Source organism: Erythrolamprus reginae, chromosome 1 (assembly GCF_031021105.1).
Source record: "Erythrolamprus reginae isolate rEryReg1 chromosome 1, rEryReg1.hap1, whole genome shotgun sequence".
NCBI lineage: Eukaryota > Metazoa > Chordata > Lepidosauria > Squamata > Dipsadidae > Erythrolamprus > Erythrolamprus reginae.
Window position 1 is genome coordinate 159,525,678 of NC_091950.1, and position 9,391 is coordinate 159,535,068.

Sequence of the window (9,391 nt, forward strand, 5' to 3'; positions counted from 1 at the left end):
CTTGTTTGTGTTGCTGACAGTGCTGATGATCAGTAAATGAACAACTTTGTTCATAACTTTGCATGTTCCCATAGGATAACTGCTATTTCAGAGTTTTGAAATCCCAGATTAAAAAGACCCAAATCAGACCCTGAACGACCTGTCAGCAAATTCCATCTTCTAATCTAAGTTGTCTTCCAGTTAAAGTTCTGCCTCTGGTGTCACAAAATAAATGGCTCCTGGGGACACAGGAAAAATTTCAAAAATTTTGGCAAAGTGCTGAGCATCATTATTTATAATTGTCAAATCATGAAAGGATTTGTTTCCCTAAAAAGCAAAGCTCCTGCTCTCAAAAAATAAAAATAAAAGATCTGGGAGCAGAATTTCAAATTACTGATGCTTCTTAAACAATGTGCTTAAACTGATGGGATCCACTTAGGAACTGTCTTGTCCTCTAGCCCAATAATGCCAATTATGAACGTGTCCTTCCAGATGAGCGTTCTCCCAACTGCAAGCAGAATCTCCCTAATTTAATCAGTCATGGAAGGAGGGCAATTTTTAGTAGGAAATGATTCGCATTAATAGTATATTCTGGATAGGGTCGCCTCAATTACTAATAAGTAAATTAGGCCCTTTTAAACACACATTGTACTTTGACACTTAACAATCTTTCACATACCTCTTAAAAGTTGGATTAAGTGGGACAATTGGAGTGTAGAATTTGGTCTAATGATTCTAAACATGCATGTTGTCACCTCGTTCTTCAAACACAAAATGAGCTATTCAATGAGCCATTCGGTTAAAAATATTCAAGAAAAATAAACATAAACTCCACTTCATATGATAAAACATTTTAAGAAGAAACTCAGAGAAACCAAATGCAAACTTTATATGGCTATTTTATTTTCACATCCAGTTAGACAGGATAAAACCCCAAACACGTTTAGTTGATTCAATATATTGTAACCAGAAGTCAGATTTCACATATATTTACACATTGGAAAATATTTCACTTCTCATCCTAGAAGAAAAAAATTGCAGACCACTACTGGAGCACTACTCGGGTAACCCCCGAGGAGACAGATAAACCTCCAAGTGCTTCAAGGACCCTCTAAATAGGATGCAAATGACCACATGTCTCCAAGGAATATAAATCATTCCATTCCCCACAATCAGAGCTAAGGAAGCTTCTTGGATGAAATGTGAAATATCTTCATAGGAAAAAAAAAAAGTCCAGTTGCCTCCTTTGGCATATCCTGGCAAGTTTGACTGAGAATTATTGTAAAGGACTTGACCAGGTTCTAGCTCTCCTTTTTCCTATAGAAACCTCTAGAAAACATCCTTTGACCCCTTACACTGATCTCACTGATTAATCTAGAATTAGATAAAATCCAAGCAGGCTCTCAAATACTGCACAATGTTAATTCTCCTCTGCCCTTCCCAATGCCTGAGGGAAGGATGGAGAGAAACACTTTTTCAGTTGTAGTGTTGTGAAATAGCTTCACTCAACATCCACGTTGCTTTATTTTTTTTTTGTTAGATGTTTTCCTCTACTTTAAGTAAAGTTGCCCTTGTTATTTTTAGAAGGATACTTTTCAACTGGCTTTTATATCCTAAGATTTTTATTAATATTGCTTCTTCATTGCTTATTTGACCCCTATGACAATCATTAAGTGTTGTACCACATGATTCTTGACAAATGTATATTTTATTTTATGTACGTTGAGACCATATGCACCAAGACAAATTCCTTGTGTGTCCAATCACACTTGGCCAATAAAATTCTATTCTATTCTATTCTTTAACTGTGTTATAATAGCCATGATGGCACAGTAGCTAGAATGCAGCATTGCAGGTTAGTTCAAGTATCTTCAGCTCAAGGTTGACTCAACCTTCCATCCTTTCCATCCTTTGGTGAAATGAGGACCCCGATTGTTGGAGGCAATATGCTGACACTATAAACTGCTTAGAGAGTGCTGTAAAGCACTGTATAGTGGTATATAAGTCTAAGTGTCATTACTATATTTTTCCCATGCAAACTTCTAGTTCTTATGGAAAGAGAATGTAGATAGATTTCTTCTTAAGAAAAAAATAGCCTGTTTTGTACCTCCTGCTATGCCAGCTTAATTTTATTTATTCATTTATTTATTTAGAAACTTACCGGTATATGGCCACCTCTTTTGTACATGATAAACGTAGGCAGGTTACAGTATTAAATACCAATAGAATAAATAAAACAGACTAAACTCAAGACACACCATATATTCCAACCACAAGGTTGCAACTTCCAATATACTCTATATAGCATTTACTGGAATAGCATATTGGCAAAAATATTAAAGGCATTTTGAGTTAAGTACTTTCAAAAATCTATTTTAGTTATGATCCACAATTTGCAGCCATACCTCAATACAATCTTCTTATCAATAGTATGAGCAGCACAGAATCATAGTAACTGCAGCAAAAAAAAATATCACAATTTTAGAAACCCAAAGTTCTCACCAAGTTTCTGCAGAAACTACTTTGTATCACACAAATCATCTCACTAGAAGAGATTTGCAAGGCTTCATGACATCACAAACATCTTCCCCATTGACCTGGCCAGCTGTAGTAGGCACATAGCAGAGCAGTTGGGTTTAGTAGTGGTTAAGGCACCAGAAAAGAAAGCAGGAGACCATGAATTCAAGTTTCCCATCTTAGCCACTGGGTCATCTTGAGCCAGCAGTGCTCTCTCAGGCCAACTAACCTCAAAGATTCATTGTTGTGAGGAAAATATGAGGAGCGGTATGTTGGATGTTTCCTGACTTCAGTTATTTGTAAAAATAATAAAACAGTGATACAAATAATAAATAAATAAATAATATTAATAGTGTTTAATAACAATGTATAATAACAACAACAACCTATTTCAACCTATTAATGCTTGAAGCATGTGCTCTGTGCATCAGCCATGGTTTATTACTTATTTCTTAATTTATTAGTTCTGTAAATGAGATTTTTGCTATTAGTTTTCCTTTGTTCAGCATCTTTTCTCAGACAACTAGACAAAACAAGCTTGTTAACTTGGTTTAGATTTTCCCTCAACATGACTCATTGGGTGAAGTTAGCTAAACTTTCTGCATGACTGGATTTGTTTAAATTTAATTTAACCTCCTTTTTCATGTTTCCCTAACATGTTACTTCTCCCACACCAACCCATTTAAGTGTGACTTGGGAATAGATCCATGCACACTCAGAACTCTCCTGCTTATGCAGTCCAAATCACTTGCACACTTCCATAAATATAATAAAACTTCAATTTCAAAGATACTCATTTCCTAGACATAGGATGCCACAGCCAAAAATTAGTTTGTGCTTCATCTACAAAGCTGGTGTTTTTGAAGCAGTCCAGACAAGAAATTGATATAATTTGCATCAATTTACATCATTTAGATAATTAAATAATAGATTACTTCACATCTATTTAAAATAAATAGGGACAAATTATATCCATTACATACATTTGTATTTAATGGGCACCTCTCCCAAATACAGTAGTCCATTAAGTTTAGATTTTAAACTTACAATTGCAGATATACTGAATTTAGAAACACACATTCCTTCTGGGATCAGAGGACCATTTTTTAGCTACTAGCACGTTTATTCTTATTTATTTTTATCCTGCCTTTATTGTTTATAACCAAGTTAAATGTGGCAAACATGCCTAATAGTCCTTCCTTCTCCTATTTTCCATGCAACATCTGCAGGCTTTTCATGCCAAATTGGGATTAGAACTCAGAGTCTCCTGGTTCCTGAGTAATCACTTTAAGCCCTAAACTAGATCTTTGGGATTTTTATTCTGACATAAATTCACATTCACCACACTGGATTAAATCATGATTTTAAAAACAGCAGCTGGTATGATTAGAATATCACCCAGATTAATTGAAGATTCTAGACACCCTCTGAACCCAGACTCTTTTAGATATCAAAGCCATGACTAAAGAAGATACTGAAATGTCCAAAGATATTTCACCAGAAGAGCCCTTCACTCCTCCACTCGAAACAGAATATCCTACAAAAATAAACTATAAATCCTGGGCCTAGAAAGCCTAGAACTAGGGCACCTAAAACACGATTTGAGTATTGCCCACAAGATCATATGCTGCAACGTCCTACCGGTCAATGACTACTTCAGCTTCAACCGCAACAACACAAGAGCACGCAACAGATTCAAACATAATACGAACCGCTCCAAACTTGACTGTAAAAAATATGATTTCAACAATCGAGTTATTGAAGCGTGGAACTCATTGCAGGACTCAATTGTGTCAACCCCTAACCCCCAACATTTCTCCCTTAGACTCTCCACGATTGACCTTTCCAGGTTCCTAAGAGGCCAGTAAGGGGTGTACATAAGTGCACTGGTGTGCCTTTCGTCCCCTGTCCAATTGTCTTTCCTTTCTCTCACTTATCATATATATTTTCTTTCTTTCATATATCCTCTCCTCTAAGTTCACTTTACCCTTATATATATTACTACATGTCTATTTTTCTTCCTATGTATTTGTGTATTGGACAAACAAACAAACAAATAAATAAATAAATGATTTCAGAATCACTTATAAAGAAAACTGTAGTCAAATATTAAAGGTATCCTTCAAATCAAGGTATGAATTCTTGGTAATTTCGGAGTTACATCCAGATAATTTTCTTGATGGCAACACAGAAAGCATATGCCATTATCTCCATGTGGGGGAGGATGTTTTTATTTTCACCCTTTCCAGCCAGTGGAATTTTCTTGTAGTCTCTCCTGAAGCACTAGTCTGCTCTGATCCTGCTTAACTTCAATATCAACTAAGACCAAGTAAACACACTTCCCGAATCTTATCAGAACCTTTGCCTCCGCTGCATCCTACAGCACTGCTGCAAAAGAATGCAATCTTTCACAAAGCTAACAAGTAAGCGAAGCAGGTTGGATGAGCTCTTGAGCAACTAACTACTGCTTTATCCCAGGACATTTAAATTTTATCACATGCCTGAATCAAACAGGTTGCAAAACAGTGACTGATTTGTCAAAATGGGACCAGAGCCAGAGTTATCACTGGTGTGACAACAATTTTAGAGGGAGCAGCAGCTCCATAAATATTTCTATCTGTTTAGAATAACACTATATGAATTTTCTCATAAATATAATGCACTCCCCAAAAGCTAACAATAATTAAAAGTAGGAGATTGAATACAGATGAATAAGAGACTTTTAAAATACAGAAAAAAATAGAAATAACTACTGTATAACTACAGCAGGGGTGTCAGACTCACAGCCCTTGAGTCAGATGCCATGCCCACCCCCCAGGTTAGTGAAGGGGGGAAGTAACAATACGATAGAGTTTGACATCCCTAAACCATAGTACTGTACTCAGTCACATGAAGCAGAAATTGGTAATATCCTAGCTATGCTTTTTTGTTTTTTTACATTTCTTATCTTTTAAAATTGTTTGTATGCCACCTTTTGTTGGTCTGCCACCATAATAAAGATGTGATTGATTCAATATCGTAGCTAAATGTTAAAAAGATTACAGGGCAACAATAGTTGTAAAAGTGCCACAATTAGAACATCACCACAGTTACAACAGTTTATTTAGTGACCATTTGAAGTTACAATGACAAAAAAAAAAGTGACTTACGATCTTTTTCACACATATGGCTATTGCTGCATCCCCTTTTGTAAGCTTCTAACAAGCAAAGTCAACTGGAAAGTCAGATTCATTTAACAACCAGGCAGTGGTGGGCTCCTGCCGGTACGGCTAATTGCACGCAGCTCTGCTGCTCTGGCACGTGAGTGACGGATCGAGCGCAATTTTACTTCCTGCACCTGTGCAGGTAGCAAAAAATTGCATGGGGATGCATGCAGGGAAACAAAAAACCTCACCAAAATGTATGCGCACATGCATCCTCATGTGAGATTTTGCACAGATTCAGAAAGCAAAATTGCACTCGATCTCACGCACCAGAGCCGCAGAGCTCTCAATTAGCCATACTGGCAGGAGCCCACCACTGCTTGGTTGTTAAATGAATCTGACTTTCCAGTTGACTTTGCTTGTTAGAAGCTTGCAAAAGGGGAGGCTGCAATAGGTGAACAACAGCCCACCACCGTAACCAGGTTGCTAATTTAACTGCAGTGATTCACTTAAAAACTGGCAAGAAAGGAGGACTACCTATAAAAGAAAGGTCCTATCTTTTGCTCTACTAAGATGCAACACTCTTTAGTAGAATGCCATCACTCTGCTAAACAAATAAGTCCCCCACCACTGTCAAACTATTCACTAAGGCTGCATTACTATTACAATTAGCCTTCTTATGTTCCTATCACACATCTCCTCCTGCTTATGACTGTATGACTGTAACTTGTTGCTTGTATCCTTGATTTATTAATATTGTTTCCTGATTGCTTATTTGTACCCTAGGACAATCATTAAGTCTTGTTCCTCATGACTCTTGACAAATGCATCTTTTCTTTCATGTACAGAGAGAATATGCACCTTATATCTCCAATCACATTTGACCCATAAAGAATTCTAACAATCAAACCAACTGTTGCAAGTCAAGAGTCAAGCTAAAGGGAAATGCAATGATATTTTCTTTTATGCAAAGTTTAAAAAAACATCTTGGGCTGCTTTTGTATGGGACTTTTTAAGAAATCTACTGCCAGATGTTTAAGTCAATCTTCCTAAACTTGTCTTCCTCACATTCACCAGGCTTCCACTCCCTGACAGCACAACCATAGATCAACCTTTTTCAAATCTTTTGTATTCCAGTTTTCAGAATTCTTAGCAATTGCCACGCAGCTCCAGGAATTCTGGAGCTGAAGTTCATATATCTGGAAGTTGTTCAATTTGAAGAAAGGCTGGCACGAATTACAGTGATTCAATCTAGTTCAATGCATCTGGGAGCACCAGGTTGTGAAGCCTGTGTTATGAAGTTTCTCTGCCCTTTCTTACATGAAAAAAGAAAAATATCTTTGTAAACATACGTAGTTCATTCTTCTAAGCCTTGCATAGTTTCATGTTAAAGGGCTCCAGGAACGGATGTCTATTTGGCCCAGACGCTTTGACTTAAGTGTGTTGCTGACTCATTAATAAGCCACACATATATTGATTCCTCGGTGTGTGTAAACCAGCAGATGTGGTTTAGTTTGTGCTGTCATGCAAACCCAGCACTTAAGCAATAACTAAGTAAACTCTGTCTCAATTCACTGTCAGGCAAAATCTGAAGCTTGGATAAAATGCATAAAGGGGAAGGGTGAGAAACGGCACCACACGCACACTTATTCCCCAGGGTGTTTTGCATTTGTGAGAATAAAAAACAAAGAGTGAGGAAGAATTGTGTGCATGGAGCTGGTGTTCATTAAAAATTACTTTGGGGGTGGGGGATGGAATGACACTTCTTATCAAAAACGTATGTTTCTGGCAGCTGCCGGGTGGGGAAATCCGGCTACCGAGGCTCCACGCTCTGCTGTTTAGCACACACACACACAAACAGAGCGCTGCCCTTCAAACAAGAAGTAGCAACCGGAGAAACCCGCTGAGAGGATTCTCACACTTGAGGCAGGAACTCGGCGGTCCTTTCAGAAGGGGAGGGAAACCTGGTAACCGCAACATAAGTTGCGCTTCGCGAGGCAGGCGAAAAAAATCGAGCCGGCGAAAACACTGACCTTCGATCCAGAGTTTTCTGACAACAAAGCCACAGGCTCCCAGAGGGGGAAAGGGGGAGGTGGGGTGGGGAGCGCCTTTTCTCGCCCACCACAATTTTCCCGCGCTTCAGGGACGGGTTTCAAACCTTCCCTTGCTCCACTGAACGCCAAATCTCCCTCCCAGCCGCCTTCCTTTATGAAGCGCAAACCACCTTTCCCCAAGGTAATCCGCATTGATCGGTTGCATCACTAAGCCGGTAACCAAGCCAAGCCAACGCGAAAAGGGGCGGGGAGAATCCGACCTCCTGGCTTTGGCCCGAGCAGCTTCGGCACCCCACCGAAAATGCATTTTTGCGCTGCCTGCGTTTTGCAGAGGGCATCCTAAGAGCTTTCTCCCCGTTGTCAGGATTGCAACAAATATATATATATATTGGGGGGGTCGGATTCGGAAGTTAAAACGCCTTCCGGGGGGGAAAAAAAAGCGATTCTCCGGCGCCTTCAATCTCCGAGAAAGTCCCGTTCCCAAAATAAAGGGACGCCAGGCGCCTTCGCAAGACTGCAAACCGGGCGTCATCGTTATTGTTTTCCCCCCTTCATTCCCACGCGGCTTCCGCGGGACTTACTCTTTGAGTAGGTCCGCACCGGGTTCCTCTTGCAGACCTCGCGAGCAAGAAGAGGCGTGTACTTAAAAACAAGCGAACGCGACCGGCAACGTGGAGAAAGAGCCGCGTGGCTTTGAAGGAATACCCGCTTGCTCCTTCGGGTTTAAAGTCTTTTTTTTTCTCCCCGAACTCCCGCTGTTTTCCCCCCCGGATTTAGCCACAGGAGGTAAATCGAGAATAGAAAGCCCGGCGCTTTAAGCTGAGAGAAAGGAGGCACAGAGAGGGAAGGGGAGGGAGGGAGGAGAGACTCACCGCGATTTTCTCCGGCGGCTGCTAGGTGTAATCAGCGAGTTAGAAACTCCCGCCGGATTTCAAGCTCTCTTTGCTCGCGAAGGTTTCCTCAGCGGCCCTTTCCCCAACTCCTTCCCGCCCCAAACACACACACATACAAAAACACCCCAGGGTCCCTTGTGTTAATTCTCCCCTCGGTTTGCCCTTTCGAAAACTGCGGGCTGCCCAATACCTGCGGAACCTTATTAGGAGATGTTTGGTTGGAGTTTTTGAGCCCAGGCGGGAAGCCGGGTTTTGAGCGAGGGCATGGGTTGAGGGGGGTGGGGTGTTGAAGGGGAAAAGAAAAAAGAGGCAGGCAGCCGCCTCCGAAGCGGAGCGCTTGCAGTTTTGACAACAAACCCTGGTGACCTGCAAGCCAGCCGGAGGGGAAGAGTCGGCCTCCTTCGAGGCGGGAACGGATGGGTTGGCTTGCGCCGACGGGGTGGGGGGTGGGGACCGGTTTGATGGCCCGGGAGAAGAAAAACAGCTACTGTCGCTGCGATAAACAACCCTCCGCAGTTATACAACTGTCGGGGGGTGAATGTCGCTTCAGACGTTGGAAAATCCCGGAATCCATGAGGCCACGTGACGGGGGTTACCTGGGCTAGCCAGGTTATTTCCCTTGGGTGCTTTTTCTGGGGGCAACTGGACTTTGTTTTTTTTCTTTAAAGACGTTTTTTTGTTTCTCATCCAAGAAACTATTTTTATTTATTTATTTTATTTTGTCAAGTAGGTATTGGTGTGCATAGATGTAACGCTGTTGCTAAACAAGCGATGGGTACTAATAAGAGGGAAAAATTGGGGCAGG

General features: G+C 40.6%; 1 protein-coding gene across 2 annotated transcripts in view; it reads right to left on the reverse strand.

Moving 5' to 3' along the window:
• Positions 1–7,849, reverse strand: part of MYLK (myosin light chain kinase) — a 225,589-nt gene extending 217,740 nt beyond the window's left edge. Inside the window, exon 1 of one of the 2 annotated variants that reach the window (XM_070730366.1) lies at positions 7,673–7,849. The gene's annotated coding sequence lies outside the window, so the exon portion shown is untranslated. The remainder of the gene's footprint in view (positions 1–7,672) is intronic. The other variant, XM_070730359.1, reaches the window with a different exon arrangement.
• Positions 7,850–9,391: the final 1,542 nt, after the last annotated feature.